This window comes from Lathyrus oleraceus, chromosome 3 (assembly GCF_024323335.1).
Source record: "Lathyrus oleraceus cultivar Zhongwan6 chromosome 3, CAAS_Psat_ZW6_1.0, whole genome shotgun sequence".
Classification (NCBI taxonomy): Eukaryota; Viridiplantae; Streptophyta; class Magnoliopsida; order Fabales; family Fabaceae; genus Lathyrus; species Lathyrus oleraceus.
Window position 1 is genome coordinate 485,131,690 of NC_066581.1, and position 19,402 is coordinate 485,151,091.

At 37.6% G+C, this 19,402-nt stretch overlaps 1 long non-coding RNA gene across 1 annotated transcript in view; it reads left to right on the top strand.

The window, feature by feature from the left end:
- Positions 1-12,020, top strand: part of LOC127128305 (uncharacterized) — an 82,790-nt gene extending 70,770 nt beyond the window's left edge. Inside the window, exon 3 of the long non-coding RNA XR_007805838.1 lies at positions 11,824-12,020. This is a non-coding gene — a long non-coding RNA (uncharacterized LOC127128305). The remainder of the gene's footprint in view (positions 1-11,823) is intronic.
- Positions 12,021-19,402: the final 7,382 nt, after the last annotated feature.

The window sequence follows — 19,402 nt, forward strand, 5'->3', positions numbered from 1 at the left end:
TCATGTGTCATTTCTGTTTTATGATCATGATAAGGTGGTGTGACAATTTGTGTCACACCTTTGCTTGTTCAACTTATGTGATATGTTTGCCATGCCAAAGGAACTCCAATTGCCCTGATTTTTTGTATGATGCATGTTATAGATGTTATGATTGCTCATGAATTTTATTGGAATTATTTGATTCATTTCTGATTTAATCGAGATTTTTCATTCTGGTTGGTCACATTTGAGCTTTAAAATTGCCTTGAACTTCATTTGATCATTAAATGCTTGATTCTTATCCAATGCTCCTGAATTTTTGCACACTATTTCTAGACATGTTGAGTGTTGTTTTGGCTTTGGTTTGAGGTCTTTATCATGATCCATCTCTGTTTTATGCCTATGCTAACTTGGTGTGACAATTTGTGTCACACATGTGCTTGTTGTGCTTGTCTTGACTTATGCTATGTGATTGCCATGCCTAAGGATGTCCAATGCCTCTAATTATTTGTGTTATGATCATGTTGTATGTCCTGTTTAGTCATGAATTTTGTCAAGATTATTTGAATCATTTTTGATTTAATGTGCATTTTATTCTTCTGATGTCACAATGTGGTCACAATTTGCAAACCTTGCCATGTTTGATTCATGAAATGCTTTTGGTTAATGATATTTATATAGGACCTTTTGAGTTGTGTTCTTGATTGAATAAGGATGATTCATGTTAAATTTCATGTTCTGTTTTGAATGTTTGACCCTCTTTTGACCCTAGGCTTTGACCTAGTGGTTTGGACTCACTGTTTGGATTGTGAATTTCAGGTTAAGAAGCACATTACCATGGTTGGAATGGTTCATTCATTTGAGTTGATTAATTGTTTGATGATGACTAACATTGTGTTGTTTTATAGGTTGATGCCAAGTTATTTGTGTTGTGCCTATTGGCTTGTGGCTTGCACATTGTTGCCTAATGCCTTATCTGTCTGTCTGTATGTTTGACTGTTGTCTGTCTGTTTGTTTGACTTGTAAACTGATTGGTTTAGATTTTTTTTAGGTACCTAAGTTGCTTTGAGTTCTTTTGAACTTGCTTTGCTAGTTTGTGGGTTGCTTAACCTAGGTATAACTCTCTGACTTCATGTAGTCTGGAAGACCTGTCCTGTTATGCGGGCAGGCACCTGTCTGAAGCCCTCCTTAAGAGGCAATGCTTGTGTTTATTTATCTTTGTGCCAAGAAGGAAAAGACCTCTTAAGAGGCAATTGGCAGATAAAAGGGATGTGCAATCCATCCCCTGCTATTCAGTTGAGTCATTCATCCTGCTCACACACCTTGTGTTGATGCACTTTGAATCAAAACCCAAGATCCATGTTGTGTCAGTCACATGTGGAGAAGAGTTCCTACTTTCTGAACTCCCACACTTTCATTTGTCTGAAGCTCTCCCAGGCCAGGGATAAGAGCTGTGAGGTCTTACCCTCACTTCCCATTTCATCTGCTTCACCCTAACTCTCAATGTTAGGGTTAAGAGCTAACTACACCCGATTCCAGTTGGCTTGTGTTTCACAGCCTAACCTTGTATGAGCCCAATTGTATGCATATAGTGTGTGTGCTTGCTTTTGTGCTTGTATGTATTTGACTGTGCTGTTTAAGATAGCTTGCTGCCTATGCAAGTTAGATAGAAACCTCAACCTAGGACCATGGTGGATTTGTATGATAACTATTAGGCTCGAGTCAGTCTCCCTTCTAGTTTGTCATTTCCCAGTATCTGGTTAGGATAGAAGTTTCTCCCCTGTTAAGGGGAACTACGTCGCCTTAATCCTCATACCAGATGAGGTACGTAGGCAGGAGATCGTACGAGATCTCTCCGGGCACCCTTTTTCTTCTTTGTGTGTGTTTGCTTGACAGTTATTAGGCTCGAGTGCCAGACTCCCTATTAACTTGTTTGTTTGTTAACTTTCTTGTGTGTGTTAGGAGATGGATGTAAGACCAGCGATTGGCATTCCGTATCCTATTGGTGTTTGTTTGTGTGGAGTCTGACGTAAGCCCAGCGATTGGCAGTTGGTTTCCTGTGTGTGTTTGTTGGTTCAGAGTCTGACGTAAGCCCAGCGATTGGCAGTTGGTTTCCTGTGTGTGTTTGTTGGTTCGGAGTCTGACGTAAGCCCAGTGATTGGCAGTCGGTTTCTTGTGTGTGTGTTTTGTTTCGGCGTGCGTTAGCCGAACTACGGTAGCTCTGATTCTCATTCTAGATGAGATACGTAGGCATAGGATGCGATATCCTAGCGAGCCCGTTTCCCATTTCCCCGAACTACGTCGACTCTGATGTTTGTGTCTGGCAAACTACGTAGGCCCAGGATGCGATATCCTGCCGAGTCCTCTTCCTCCATCCTCTCCCGCCTGTTTATTCCAGTGTGTGTGCATTCTTTTGAGCAGTTATCTAGCAACCTTATTCTTTTCTTTTGAGCGTGGATCCCGTCGAGTACGACGGACGTGAGGGGTGCTAATACCTTCCCCTTGTGTAACCGACTCCCGTACCATGTAATCTCCGGTCGTAAGACCATTCCTTTCCAGGTTTACTTCGAGCGTTTCCTTTCCCTCGTTTGGGATAAATAATGCACGGTGGCGGCTCTGTTTGTTTTGTTTTGCCCGCCGGTTGTTTTTCACGGATGCGACAGTATCCATCTGTGACAATGTCCCAGAGATCAGCGTCATAGCCTAGAAAGAAACTTTCAATTCTATCCTTCCAGTAATCGAATTTCTCTCCATCAAAGACAGGAGGCTTAGCATTGTAACTGTCTCTTTCATTTGTATGGGCCATAGTTTTTCTCGTTCTGGATCTCTCTACACGGTTAAGTGTTTGATTGGAAAATCAATAACAGAGCCGAAGCTCTGATACCAATTGAAGGTGAGAAAAGCAAGAAAGGGGGGGGGGGGGGGTTTGAATTGTTTTGGAAAATAAGCGTTTTTGCAAAATAAAATCACACAGGATTTTATACTGGTTCGCTTATAACACAAAGCTACTCCAGTCCACCCGGCCAAGGTGGTTTCGCCTTCAATAAGGACTTAATCCACTAATCTTGAAAGATTATTACAACCAACGTCTAAGAGAAAGATCTCTTAGTCCTCTCAAGTATACAGAATGCGCAGAGTCACTTGAGGAAAAAAATCAATTTAGGTAAAAACAGAATTTGTAATCTAGAATGCTTCTAGGCTAAAGCAAATATTACAGAATTTGAGCACGTAAGAAGTTTCACGTTATGAGCAAAAGCTCGTGAAAGATTAAGAGAGAGAGTAGAGTATTTATGTGCGTTCAGGTGTGTCTCTCAATGAGGTTTGCAGTCCTTTATATAGAGGTGAAAGGACCGTTGTAGTGATGGCAGATATTTTGTCTTGATGAGAGTTTAATGCCATAACTTCTGTTGTTTCTTGCCAAAACAAGTTTGTCTCCCTGAATAACTTCTTTCCAAATATGGTTTCTTTCCTTTTGAAGTTGTAGTTGTCGTTACTCTTTCTGGATAAGGAAATTCTTCGTCAGAGTCTGAATTACTCTATTTAATCTGAGATCTGAGAAATGACGTTAGAGCTTCTGATAGTCTTGGTCTTTTAGATCATCAGTGTTGACTTCAGAGGAAGTTGAGAGCTTCTGGTGTTCTGATATGCTGTTGCTCAGAGTCAGAACTTCTGGAGCGTGCTTCTTCTTCAGATGCTTCTGATATTCTGATATGTTGTTTTGCTCAGGGTCAGAACTTCTAGGGAGCGTTTTTCACTTCAGATGCTTCTGATCTTCTGGTACTTTGTATCTGATTTTATTCTGTATCTGATAAAGTGATCAAATTCCTTTGTTCTTGTTCAGAGTCCTGCACACTTAGAAACTTTTCGTTAGAGTGCCAATTTTGGTTTCATCCTTTGTTATCATCAAAATCCTGGAGTCTGTTGTAGAACTATTTTTGTTCTTACAAATACAACACAACTGAAGAGTTGGAATTTCGTATCTCTCTTTCTCTCACTCAAAGCCTTCATTCATGACAGCTAGCACTACGATTGAAGGAATCCGTTCGTGTGGACTGAGTAGAGACATTGTCATCGTTCAACGTTCGTGATCGCCCCGTGGATTTGTATCCAAGGTTTTGATCGTTACAAGAGATCTGCACCAAATGTTTGAATCGCCACAAGAGGTAACGATTCTATCACTGATCATGCCCATTCGTAAGGATCACTAAATGGAGAAAATTTTAAATTCCGCTGCGCCTTGGACGGCAATTCTCCTTTAGTGGTATCAGAGCCACTTACGAAACCATGAATCTGATAACTGTTTTTGTTTTGTATTAATATGATTAAAGACAAAATGAATCAAAAATTAAATTGAGATCGATCAAGTTACATATATATGATATATGTAATCCTGATGCAAAATACATTATATATGATATAGTGTTCTCGTTTCGTTCATTTAAACACTCAATGATTGTTTTCCTTTAAGCGATCAATGGTCATTTGCTTCTTGATCCGACATTAGTATGGTGAAGCAATGACGTGTTGATCAATCATACTGAATCAACAATCAAGATATGTTTGACGGTCTGAAATTGGTGCATCAGGGTTAGTGACGGCACAAGGGTTGTGTTGTCAGAGAGTTATGCGATTGGGGTTATGACTGCACAAGAGTTGTGCTTTCTAAAACACTTTTTGGAACAGTGTTAACCGGTTAACGCATATGGTTAACCGGTTAACGCAATACAAAATAAAAATTTTGAGTTTTTCAAACAGTGTTAACCGGTTAACGCTTTTGGTTAACCAGTTAACGCAAGGCGGAAAACAGTTTTCCAAGACATTTTCAAACAGTGTTAACCGGTTAACGCAAGGCAGAAAAGAATTTTTGAACAGATTTCAAACAGTGTTAACCGGTTAACGCATATGGTTAACTGGTTAACGCAAGGCAAAATTCACCCGTTCGGCTAACTCAGTGCTTTAAAAGTATCAAGTGTTGATGCGAAAAACGACGTCGATTTTAAATGAATTGTTCATTAAAATTTCGGCTTTGCGTAGTGTGATCGGTCGTCGAAATTTAATTTGGTTTTAATTAATTAAAGGAATTAATAATAATAATAAAGTGTTTATTATTGTCTTCTGGTGATCGGTTATGGCCTTAGTTTTCCTTTATTCTGCTTTGGGTTTTAAAATACGACCTGCGTGTCGTGCCTCTCTCTTTATCTCCCAAATGTAACTTCTTTTCTCATCTCACTCCCTCGTATGTAAAACGAGTTTCTTTTTGTAATGTAATGATATGAAGAAAGCAAAGAAGTCAGTGCCAAAGGAGGACAACCTTGAAGATCTTGCTTGGAGAAGCTTAGATCGTTGTAGGTTAGCTTAGGTTCTCTCATTGGCTTGGGAGAACAATTGCGCTAGGGGCCATAACTGTTTCATTTTATTTGTATGTATGTTGATGCATGTGAATGTATGTTGATGCATGTGAGATACGGTTTATATGATAAACAAGCCGGTGAGATCAGAAAAATTGCAATTCCCTCAAATTAAATATTAAGTTTATGCTTTCCAAGTTTTAACACTCATCAAGACTAGTAATGGATAATGTAGGTTTCGCCTACGCGAGGTGCATGTTCTATATTAGTAAGGTGCGATGGGATAGTTGTAATATCCAACTGTTAAAACAATGGGTCAAACTTAATTAAACAAATTATAATAAGATTATAAATGTTTAGAAGCAAGAGTTGGGAATGATCCATATGATGGATTGGAATAAGGAGTTATTCACCCAAATGAAATTTTCGAGAGTTGTATGAGATACAATTGGAAGGAGTTCCTACCTAAATAACCTAGTTTTGTGTAATCCGCCTACGCGGACTTAGAACGAAGTGAAATATGGATCTCGACTCACTAGAAAATCTTCCAACGGGATTTTCCGAATCAAGTGATGAGGGTCATTTGTTTTGAGTAAAATAGTGGGAGCATATTTAATTAAAGGCCTAATTAAATATGTCAATGATACTTATATTTTCATTAATCCTTGTGTAGATTACCATGACAACAAACACCTCTAACAATATATTGCGATCAAACCTTAACAAGGAAAAATTGTCTGGGACAAATTTCCTAGATGGTACCGAAACCTGAGGATTGTCCTCAAACATGATAAAGGGAAAGGCAAGGAAGTTGCCATACCCAAACCCACTAGTGCTGCTTTAAAGCCTAGTGGAGGCATAGAAAAAGAAGGCACCTGCTTCCATTGCGGTAAGACCGGACACTGGAAGAGGAACTGCCCAAAGTACCTGGAAGATAGGAAGAATGGAGTAGAGACTCCAACTTCAGGTATTTTTGTTATTGAAATAAATTTGTCTACTTCTGCATCGTGGGTATTAGATACTGGATGTGGTTCTCACATTTGTACAAATGTGCAAGGACTAAAAGGGAGTAGAAAATTGGCAAAAGGTGAAGTCGACCTACGAGTTGGTAATGGAGCAAAGGTTGCTGCCTTAGCCGTAGGAACTTATGAATTGACTTTACCTAGTGGTTTAATAATTCAGTTGGAGAACTGTTATTATGTACCTGCAATTAGCAAGAATATTATTTCCGTTTCTTGTTTGGATAAGTTCGATTGTTCGTTCATAATAAAGAACAATTGTTGTTCAATTTATTTGAATCATATATTCTATGTTACTGCTCAAATGAACAATGGATTATATGTCCTTGATCTTGAGATGCCAATTTATAACATTAATACTAAAAGGATGAAACCTAATGAGTTAAATCCAACTTACCTTTGACATTGTCGATTAGGCCACATAAATGAGAAACGCATTTCCAAACTCCATAAAGATGGACTCTTGGACTCTTTTGATTATGAATCATATGAGACATGCAGATCTTGTTTAATTGGAAAGATGACAAAGTCTCCATTCACAGGAAAAGGTGAAAGAGCTAATGATCTTTTGGCCCTCATACATACTGATGTATGTGGACCACTGAACATACCAGTCAGAGGAGGTTTTCAGTACTTCATCACATTCACTGATGATTTCAGTAGATATGGTTATGTGTATTTAATGAAACACAAATCAGAGTCCTTTGAAAAGTTCAAGGAATTCAAGAATGAAGTACAAAACCAACTAGGTAAGAATATTAAAACTCTTCGATCAGATCGAGGTGGTGAGTATTTAAGCCTAGAGTTTGATGACCATCTGAAAGAGTGTGGGATCCTATCCCAACTCACTCCTCCTGGAACACCCCAATGGAATGGTGTGTCTGAGAGAAGAAATCAAACCGTGTTGGACATGGTCCGATCCATGATGAGTCACGCCGATCTTCCAAACTCCTTTTGGGGACATGCGCTATTGACAGCAGCTTACACACTTAACCGTGTTCCATCCAAAAAGGTTGATAAGACACCATATGAGATATGGAATGGTAAGAGACCACATATGTCTTACATGAAGATTTGGGGTTGCGAAGTTTATGTGAAACGACAAATTTCAACTAAGCTTTCGCCCAAATCTGATAAATGCTTATTTGTGGGGTATCCTAAAGAAACAAGAGGATATTACTTCTACAATCCTTCTGAGGGAAAAGTGTTTGTCACTTGAACTGGAGTTTTCCTAGAAAAGGATTTTATTTCCAAAGGAACCAGTGGGAGGAAAGTAGAGCTTGAAGAAATTCAAGAATCACAAAGCATAGATACACCTATGGAGGAATTAGAGCAGGAAACACAAGTGTTTGTGGAAGAGTAACCTGCTCAAGTAGAACAAGACCAGCGTAGGTCAGGCAGGATACGTCACCTACCTGAGAGATATGGATATCTCATAACAGATCAAGGTGATGTATTACTCATGGATCAAGATGAGCCTGTGACCTACCAAGAGGCCATAACTGGTCCCGAGTCTGAGAAGTGGCTAGAAGCCATGAAATCCGAAATAGATTCCATGTACACAAACCAAGTTTGGACCTTGGTAGAGCCTCCTGTAGGAGTTAATCCTATAGGATGCAAGTGGGTCTTCAAAAAGAAGACTGACATGGATGGTAAGGTACATACCTATAAGGCAAGACTGGTTGCAAAAGGATATAAACAAATTCATGGGGTTGACTATGATGAAACCTTTTCACCAGTTACAATGCTTAAATCTGTTCGGATTTTACTTGCTATCGCTGCATATCATGATTATGAAATATGGCAGATGGATGTCAAAACTGCTTTCCTTAATGGGAATCTTCTTGAGGATGTGTACATGACACAACCTGAAGGATTTGACATACCTGAAGAAGCCCAAAAGATATGTAAGCTACAAAGATCAATCTATGGATTGAAGCAAGCTTCCAGAAGTTGGAATCTTCGTTTTGATGAAACAATAAAACAATATGGATTCATCAAGAACGAAGATAAGCCTTGTGTCTACAAGAAGGTTAGTGGGAGCATGATCGTGTTCCTGGTGTTATATGTAGATGACATATTACTCATTGGAAACGATGTCCCTACCCTGCAACAAGTAAAGTCTTGGTTGGGGAAATGCTTTTCTATGAAGGACCTAGGTGAAGCAGCCTATATATTAGGAATCAGAATCTATAGAGATAGATCACGAAAACTGCTTGGCCTAAGTCAGAGTGCATACATAGACAAAGTGATGAGACGCTTTAATATGCATGATTCCAAGAAAGGATTCATACCTATGCAACATGGTCAGTGTCTATCAAAAACACAATCCCTTTCAACTAAGGAAGAAAGGGATTGCATGAATAAGATTCCATATGCATCTGCAATAGGATCTATCATGTATGCATGTTATGTACTCGACCAGATGTCTCGTATGCTTTAAGTGCAACGAGTAGGTACCAATCTGATCCTGGTGATGCCCATTGGGTAGCTGTCAAGAATATCCTTAAGTACTTGAGAAGGACTAAGGACTCATTCTTGATATATGGAGGTCAGGAAGAATTGGCTGTAATTGGTTACACCGATGCTAGCTTCCAGACAGATAAGGATGACTTTAGATCGCAATCTGGTTATGTGTTTTGCTTGAACGGTGGCGCTGTGAGCTGGAAAAGTTCAAAGCAAGATACAGTTGCTGATTCTACAACCGAGGCCGAGTATATTGCTACCTCAAGTGCAGCAAAGGAAGCTGTTTGGATCAAGAAGTTCATTAGTGAACTTGGCATAGTCCCTAGTGTTGTGGATCCCATTGGTCTCTATTATGATAACAATGGTGCTATCGCACAAGCTAGGGAACCTAGATCTCACCAACGATCCAAACACATACTTAGGCGTTATCATCTCATTCGAGAGATAATGGATAGAGGAGATATGAAAATATGTAGAGTACCTACACTTGACAATATTGCTGACCCACTAACAAAGCCTCTTGCACAGCAGAAGCATGATGGCCATACTAGATCAATGGGCATAAGGGGTATGCCTGATTGGCTCTAGTGCTAGTGGGAGATTGTTGGTGTAAGCCCTAGAGGCCAATACTTTTGGTACTTGTATCGAATTATTTATTAATAATAAAAGGCATTTTCTTTATTATGGTTGATTAATAAAGTCCCTGGAATAGATAGTCCGTTTAATGTATTAAGTGTGACTTAATCATGAGAGCACATTAAACATAAGGACACTATTCTTAAAGTATCCGTAGTCGAGCTTTAGTGTGAAGTGGGATAACATTAAAACATTAAGACTATTATGTTTGTAGACTGATGATCACATCTCATGGATCATGGATAAAGAGTTATCAAGTCTTAAACATAGGTATGAATATTAGGAGTAATATTTATACCGGATTGACCCGCTATGAGAATACTATATAGAAAGTTATGCAAAGTGTCATAAGTTATTCTCATGGTGATAATAGTGTATACACTCATCGACCTGAAACCACTATGGATCCTAGATGTAGAGTCGAGTGCTTTATTGCTGATCCAACGTTGTCCGTAATTGGATAACCATAAAGACAGTTGATGGGTACTCCACAAAGCATGCTGAGGGACATGAGTGTCCTAGATGGAATTTGCCCATCCTGCGTAACAGGATAAATGTCTATGGGCCCAATATTGAACTGGAAAAGGGTGACACGGTTTATACCTTGTGTTCAATATAGACATAAGGGCAAAGGGTTAATTATACACATAATTATTATCACAGGAGGTTTTGTCAGATCACATGACATTTTCGTGACTTGGGTAGCAGTGATGTGTTGCTAGATACCGGTCACTGCTTATTATGTTAAATGCGTGATTTAATATAATTACCAACGTCGCGAAAACCTACAGGGTCACACACAAAGGACGGATTGATGAGAAATAGAGTAATTAAGGAACACCGTAAGGTACGGTGCACTTAAGTAGAATACGAAGTATGATAATGTACCAAATACTTAAGTGATTTTGGCATATTATGAGATATGGGCCAAAATACACTTAAGTGGGCTTTTTGGCTTGAAGCCCACACAAGTGGTTCTATAAATAGAACTTTTATGCAGAAGCATTGTATAGGAATACAACACAACTGAAGAGTTGGAATTTCGTATCTCTCTTTCTCTCACTCAAAACCTTCATTCATAACAGCTAGCACTGCGATTGAAGGAATCCGTTCGTGTGGACTGAGTAGAGACGTTGTCATCGTTCAACGTTCGTGATCGCCCCGTGGATTTGTATCCAAGGTTTTGATTGTTACAAGAGATCTGCACCAAAGGTCTGAATCGCCACAAGAGGTAACGATTATATCACTGATCATGCCCATTCGTAAGGATCACTAAATGGAGAAAATTTTAAATTCCGCTGCGCCTTGGACGACAATTCTCCTTCAGACGGATGCGTTAGAAAGATAATGTAAAATACTATTATTCTTGTACCATGTTATAGTATATCATGTGCCTTAAAAATGCTATGAATTATATTATGATGAATGTTAAACATTGTTGTTGTGTTGAATGTGAAATAACATGTTTTAAAATCCTATGAAGATGAGTGAGGAAACCTGGGAGAATAACTTGATTAACAACTTAGAAGATAATCTAGGTTATGGAAATGGGTATGCGGTGATACTTGGACGCAACGGTACCTAGGTGTGTATTGTGGACAAGTATTCTTCTGATAAATGAATCAATATGCTTGTATGGAACATGTGTGATTTTATGTAATAAGAATGGATCATGTTATGATGCCATGAGAATTGATATGATATCATGAGAATTTGTTTAATATTTTGGTGAGGAACTTTTGTTCAAAAAGTCCCATTTTGGTGATGAGTGTTGCTCTTAAAGTCCTATTTATTATTGAGAATTAATCACGTATTCAGAACTAGTTGTGATTGTGCATATGCCACTTCAAGGGCTTAGGTAAAGAGGTAAATGGGGATGTGGCACCAATGATTCGTGCCTCAATTGGGTTTGAGCCCCAACCATGGCAGACATGGGGGAAATGTAGCACCTAAGTGGGTTAGAGTCTTATACGGTGAATGATACTCAAAGTGGGTTTAAGTCCCATACGAGTGATGGTTCTTAAAACTGGGTTCAAGTCCCATAGGGGAACCTGATATTCACCGTGAAAGTCGAATCATACGGGCATGTGTGAACCAAGCCTTAGCCTAGACGTAGGTCCGGTTGGGGATCGATGTTGTGTGAATCCGAATAGTGATTTATTGAGTTATGTGAACTCAAGTGACATGTTTCCATACATTGCGAATATCCCTTAGTTACTCAACTCCTAGTTACCAGGTGCGAGTGATGCACAAGTAACAGAAGGTGAATACTTGAGTTAGAATCGAGTAGAAACCCTGTAGAGCTGAGTGGACCCATAGGATAGGAGAACTCAATGAGATTATTATCTCATCCCATTATTATTGTTATTTTTCAGGTATTTCTTGCGGGTTGAATTCAAGAGAGGTTGTCTAATGATGTTTCAAGGGATGTTGTTTATCGTGATCTTCTACTGTGGAGTTATGTACAATGAAGATATTGTACATAGTTCTTAGATTTTTATTTTTAGGCACTATTGTATAACATGTCTCTTTGATGTTTTTAGTTTGGACATGTGTATATAATGATGCCAATAGGCACTTATGATTGTGTCAATACCAAATAATTACACTTGTATGATATTATTTTAGATATATATTATATGGGTTGTTACATTTATAGTTTTTTCAAAATAAAATTTCACATGTTCCACGTTAACATTATTATGTTTACAAGTAGCCAAAGCATGACCTATAGTTTGACAATGCGAACTGTTTTGGGTGGGCCAAAGGCCAAAAAAACCAAGGTCCAATCCACTCTAAATGACCCAACATATAAAAGCTTCCATGCATGATACTCAAGGTACGCTACTATTATATGCATTTTTAATACACCCATCTGGAATCCTTAACTGACTTGGGTGTTAGAGCACTAACCTTGCATGTCCACTATGTGTTGCTGTATTGGAGATCAACACCATCAATTCAAGATCATTCACCATCGACACACACCAATTCTGGTTCCATTATGGAACACAGACAAAAAAGGAATATTTTCATATTAAACATTGACAAAACAGTGTAAACTTTTCTTCCAATCAAACTTGTCTCTTATTTTCTTAGATAAAGTCAATATCAACTAGAGTTAGAATTTTGCTAAGAGGTTTATGAGTGGTATTTCCTGTTAGTCGATTCTTTTAATGTTCCCATATTGAGAGTATGATTAAGAAACAAAAAGTGAAATACCTATTGTTTCCAAATTATTATACTTCTTGTTTATTTAAGAAACTAAGCTAGGTGAATTTTTGACCTATCTGGTCCCTTCTTCATGGGATAACTCATTATGTAACTAGATTTTTTCTTTGTTTGTTGGGAATAATAGGGACTCCTATCAATCTAGTGTAGCTATAAGTGTTCTTATCTTTTCTCTTTCTCTGGTTATGGATAGCTTGGTGTCTGCTTTCCACGGGCAGCATCTAGATTTGTGTATTTTATGGTAAATATTTATTCTAAATGTGCCTTATCTAAGAAAATGGTCATGTGGAAGGACCTAGAGTCCAATGAATATTCTCTTGGGGTACGACGTGGTGTGTTTGATGGAGTTTTAATATTATTTGTGTCATGAGTGAGAGGGTTGGAGGTGTTGTTTCCTCTAGTAGTATCGGTAGTGTGTATTTTTTCGCCTTTAATAATTTCATCACTCAGACGTAGTTGGTTGACCTTTCATTCTTAGGTACAAAGTTTACCTAGTTTTGGCCTAATCGAGGAGCAATATGTCGACTTGACATGATTCTTGTGTCTGATGGTTTGTTGGATTTGTGGGATATGGCTTCTCAGTAGGATTTCCTATAGATGTCTCAAACCATTGTTTGACAATCCTTAGGTATTAATTATGAGGTCTCGAGCCTTTTAGATTTAACAATCACTGGTTTGTTCATGATGGTTTTGGAGAGTTAATTCATACTAGTTGGTTCGGTTATGTATCTTCTAATTAGAAATCTTTTTTCTTAAAGTAAAAACTCAAATCAACTTTAGGGTCGATATGATTAAGATGATAATTATAGTTCATGGTCCTTCAACCATGAGGTCTAAAAATAAAAAGTGATTAAGTTTAAAAAATTATGTTCTCATGCCTGTGAGACGAAGAAGGGGAGTTCCTTAGGTGATGCCTAGAAGAGAGACCCCCTTAGGTGATACTTGGAGAAGGTGTGATATTTAGTTTCAATAAGGCACATGGCACATTTAATGTATCTAGTGATGAAACCGCCTAGGAAGTTCCAAACGATATAGGTCATTGATATGTTTGTGGGTCGTTAATGCTTTGATCCTACATTAGTAGGGAAAACTCTATTGGCTATTGATGATGACTGACAGAGCCTAAGGATTCGTCAACTCTATAAATAGTAGAGTCATAGTTTCCTTTCTTCCACTATCTTCTTTTGGGTTTACTTCTGACTTCTCTTAAGAAATTTCCCCTTAAGTTCATCTTCATCTTCATCAAACGTTTTACGTATTGAGCTTTCTCCTCTCATTCATCCTCTATTTTCCTTATTTTAGAAATGGAGATTATTAAAGAGTTAAATGATACCAAAAATGAAATAGATCCTAGTACCCACCATGGGGTTTGTGAGATATGGAAACACTGCGTAGAGCATGTGATAAAACTAGACACTAAGGTCGATTATAACCTTGTAGAGTTAGGAATGTTTGGAAGTAATGATAGTATTTCTGATTCTAATGGTCAGAGTGACAATGATAGTGATCCTATTTTACCTTATTTTTTCTCAGGACAACAAGGAGCATCAATGAAGACCATTATTGAAGATCATGGGGGTGTTGAAAACTTTGAAAACCTTTATATAATTGAGGATACAATGACATTATTTCCCTAGGGTTTAGACTTATATGTTAGTAGTAACGACACAAAAGTCATCTCAAAGCCCTATGTTGAATGTCACAGGTTAGTATGGTGGCACCTTATGGAATAAAGGGCGAGTTTTTCCATATGTACCTCCCAATCATTTATTATTGGAGAGTATTAATATCCTTCATTGTTTATGAGTTTGAGGTCCTTAGGACCATCAATATTGTCCCTTCTTAAGTACAATCGAATGGTTGGGTTTTCATCGAGGCCTTTGAGATCATTTATAGGCACTTAGAGATCATATCCACAATGTGAATATCTATTTCATTCTACGGCACCCGGGACATACATAAAGGCGGTTTGGTATCGATATACGCTCACATGCTGGAAGATATTTTCTACCACGTACTCAAACAACTATAAAAATTGGAAAGTTGATCATTTTATGGTTATATTTGAGGAGATTAGTGAGCATTAGTTCCCTTTGCATTAGACTTTAAGACCCCAATTTTGACCCTAAGATCCCTCATGACATCTCATCATATGCATTGGCATTGGGATCACATCTTGGCATCCTCCTTACCCCTCATTTATTGGGTTTGCATTGGGAGAGATCACCAAGCACCATTTGATTATATCATACTTTGTATTTTATCATCTTTACTAACCAAAATACCAAAAATATGTCTTTGTATGAAATAACTCTTTTATAGGTAGGGCATGTGCTCACCTTTGATTCATCAAGCTCGCATCTAGGATTTAAGACCCTCATTGCAAGGAGCTCAATCAAGAAGTGGTTTACTATGGCTCTAGACATCATATATGTATCCCCATGAGCTTCAAATATTATTTTGATCAAGAATTCATCAAGAGTTTGGAATTGGTTTGCCTTGGAAACCCTAGTTCATCTGGGTATCTTGTGTAACTTCTTCAACAAGCTTTTTCAACAATTGATCAAATAATTCAAGGGATACTTCAAATTTCATTATCTTATGCATATATTATCTTCCATGTGTCCCAAAAGTAAAGAGAATTGCAAGTTAGCAAGTTGGTTGATGGTGGTTGACCAGAGGAGTTTATCTCATCAAAACTGGGTTCCCTAGATCCTATCTCCTACAATTTTTGTCATATGAAAATGATTCCAAGAGAAAAGATACTCCAAATGACATTCCAAACAACTTTCATTTTTAGGTCTATAGCTAGTTTTGCTTGGAAAGTCATTTTTTATGGTAAAATATTATAGGTCATTTTGTCTAAACCCTAATTTGGAGGACAACTTCCCAAGGCCATAACTTGCTCAATTTTTATGAGGTGAAAGATTTACAAGTTTCACAATCAAATTCAATATGTCTACTTCAACTTTTATGTTAGGAGTAAGAGCTAACTCAACTTTTATGTGCATGTGATATGAGGATAGATTATAGGTCATTTTGGACCAATGCCATTGAACAAGTGATTTTTCTCAACTTCAAAAATGCATAACTCCTCCATATTAAATCCAAATATGGTCAAATTTGTTACCATTTTGAATTACTTTGAGAGAGATACAACTTTTATGAAGGAACGTTTCTCATTTGAAGCTCACATAAAAAGTTAGCCAAGGTGGAATAAGTGAACATATGGCTTGACACTTAGCAATTTTTTTGACATGTTTGATTTTCCCAACTTCCACCTTAAAATCATCATGATCCAAGCTTCTAATGAAAAAGTGCCCAACATGAAAGTTGTTCCTCTTGATCTAACCTTTCCAAAACAGTCTAATTTATTCCATTTTGGACAAGATTTGAATGGGTTGCGCATGGCTTAAACATTGGATCATCATTTGGCAAGATTGAACTTGAAACTTCCATACACCTCTGCCTTGCATTCCAACATGATCTCAACATTGTTTGTACTCAATTTTGGATCAGAAGAAGTGATTTCATGGGCATGTACACACCCAAGCACCCATGCATTGCACATTTCTATTTTTGGAATTCCATTTCAGGTGTGCAAATATCAAACCATTTGGCTATAAATAGAGGATTTATGCATCAGAATTGAGGACCCTGTGCGTCAGCTTTGAATCCATACCTCCAAACCCTCTCATTTCAAAGGATAACCTTAATAATTTCCATTGGAAATTGAGTTTGAATCTCACTATTTTGAGATTCGAAACTCCAAGAGTCCCGAGCTTTTCATCCATTCAATTCTACTCCTTCAAGTGTCCTGAACAAGATCAAGAACAAGCAAGAGCAATATCAATCGAGCACAGACCTGCATTGAAGGTATTTTCCATAAATTTTCATCTCTTCGATTCTCACTCAATTCTCCATAATTCTCTTGGATCCTTGGTTGTCTGAAGTCCTACCAATGTAGGCAACAAGATTGAGTTGCTTTGAGGTCAAATTGAAGCAACTCGGATTGTGCACCTCAAATTTCAACTCCTTGTATCTCTCAATATACTTGGAGTTAGGATAAATTGAGGCCAGATTCGAGCTCAGTGGCATTTTTACTTTAAATTCATGTCCTTATTTTTAATTTTGGTGATGGTTATGAGTGAACCAGTCCGGTGAAGCTCCCCAGAGAAGGAGATCGGAGCTTTGGCTCTGGTGATGTGTTGGCACTCATCAGAACCATTTGATCCATTTGAAATGTTTTAATCACACGCGTTGAAACTGATTACCATTTGTATTGCACGATGACTCAAGACCATGGTGGAATGCACGCTAGCAACCACTTGATTTGCCACCTCAATTAATGAAGGAGATCAAGTGGTCCACGTTTTTTCTATTTTCTGGTTTTTCCTTTTGTTTGGTTTATTTTCATTAATTCATATTAATTTTAATATTGATCCAAAAAATATAAGAGTTTCCCCAAAAAAATTTAAATAAATTTCTCTTTCATTTTCTGAATTGAAATCATTTTTTGGATCATTATTAATATTTTTCATGATTTAATTGATTTTATGGATATTTTTAATTGTTTAAAAATACTTTTAAGTTTCCAAAAATTATGAAATTTCTTTTCCAAGATCCTTTGACCTTGTTGGGCCTATGATAAATATCATGGTCATTTCTTTGGTGTTTTGATGAGGTTTTTGGAATTTGACAAACCATAATTTAATGCATTATTTATTTGAGTTTTATTGTTGAAATGCAAAATAAATTGTGTTGAGCTTCTAATTTTGACTTGTTGAGTTTGACTTATGTTGTTGGGCCTTGGTGTAAGACCCCAATTTTGGACCTAGGATCCATCATGGCATCATAGCATTGCATTTGCAAAGCCTCAAGGATCATGAGCATCTTGGCTCCTTACCTTTGGGTGGGACCTCTTGTGAGTTAGTTTGAGATCACCAAGCATGCTTGAATTGTATATTATTGCTTTTCTCATTTTATTTACTAACCAAAAGCACAAAAATATGTCACTAACATTCCTTGTTTGTAGCTTGACCAGTCACAAGATCCAAAGCTTCTAGGAGACCCTTTGTGCAGTGATATGGTCAAAAGGAGATGAAAGCAAGCATGGCAATGGTTCCCAAAGCTCTCATCCATCAAATATTCCTCCCAAGTATCTCAATTCATCATTTTGATCAAAGCAAGTCAAGGGGTTTGAGGTTTGTTTCCCAAGGAAACCCTAATTCATCTGATCATCAACTGTGCATTGCTCTTGAAGCAACATCAACCCATGGTCAAATAAAATCAAGGGAAGTTCTTTAGTTCATCATTTAATGCATATTTGAACTTATTTAAGTTCCCTCAATCATCAATTCATCAAGGTATGGGTTGTGGACTTGAGAAGTTGATCAGTCAATTCATCTGACTATCTTGAAATGCACTGAGACTTAAATTTTTATGTATTGGTCAAATGGAGATGATCCCAAGAGAAAACATGTTCTGAAGGACAATATGAACAACTTTCATGTTCATCAAAATTTGATTTGAAGCTTGGAAAATCGTCTTTCAATCCAAGACATTATAGGTCACTTTGACTAAAACCCTAATTATGGGTCAACTTCCCAAGAACATAACTCATTCATTTTTCATGATTTTGGGATGAGAATTAATTAATTGGAAATCTTATTGTGTCTACTTCAAATGTTATGTTGAGAAAAATTTAAAAATCTCAAAATAAATACATGTGATAATGCAAAACATTATAGGTCACTTTGGACCAAATGCATTGAAATGTGAAAAAGTCCAACTTCAAGTGCCCATAACTTCTTCACTAAAAATCCAAATGATGCAACATTTAAGTCCAAATTGATTGTCTTGAAAAGATCTACAACTTTCATGTTGAAGATTTTATCATTTGGAGCTTGCATCATTGAGACAGAAGGGCTTGAACATTGGCCAAATTTGGAAACTTCACATATGCATGTTTTGCACCCTACACTTCAAGCTCAAATTTCACTAATTTCCAAGGCCCAATTGGAATTTTGATCAACATAGCATTTGTTCCTTATACAACAAAATTTCTAACCATTACTCATAAGGTAGCATTTGGAGTTTGGAAGCACCATTTTCGAAGACATGAAGAATTAAGGGCATTTTGTGAAAGCTATCTCAATTGCCATGCATGAGATGATTACACTTAATGTACATGTCCATTTGCATTTCACATGAACTCAGCAAGTTATTTCAGCCTTTTTAGATTTGAAATTCAATTGCATTTGGTTGAATTTTCAGATCTAAAGTTCCTAGACCTTCATCATTTGATCTATTGAAGTTTCTGTTTGCAAAAGGAACCAAAGAGAGTGACTCAATTCTTCACAATCCAAAGGTTTTGCTCCACTGAATTTTGCTTCGAATCTCATCATACATTGCTCCATTTGCCTTGATCTTGTGTTGTTCGAAGTCCTCTCTATAGAGGCATCATTATTGTGTGTTTAATTGTTGGAATCGAGCAAGTTCAGTTGAACACCACCAAACTTCCATCTCTGATTTCTCTCTTAATAGGAATCTAGAGTGGAAGTGAGTGGCATAGGAGTGATGTGCATCACTTCACCTTTCGAATGGTGCCTGGATCGTTCATTTTAGTTAGCATTTGAAACTCTGTGTTTTTTGATCTTCACCGGAGCTCACCGGAGAAGACGGTGGCGCTGGCCACCATCTCATTGCCAGATCAATTGTGAG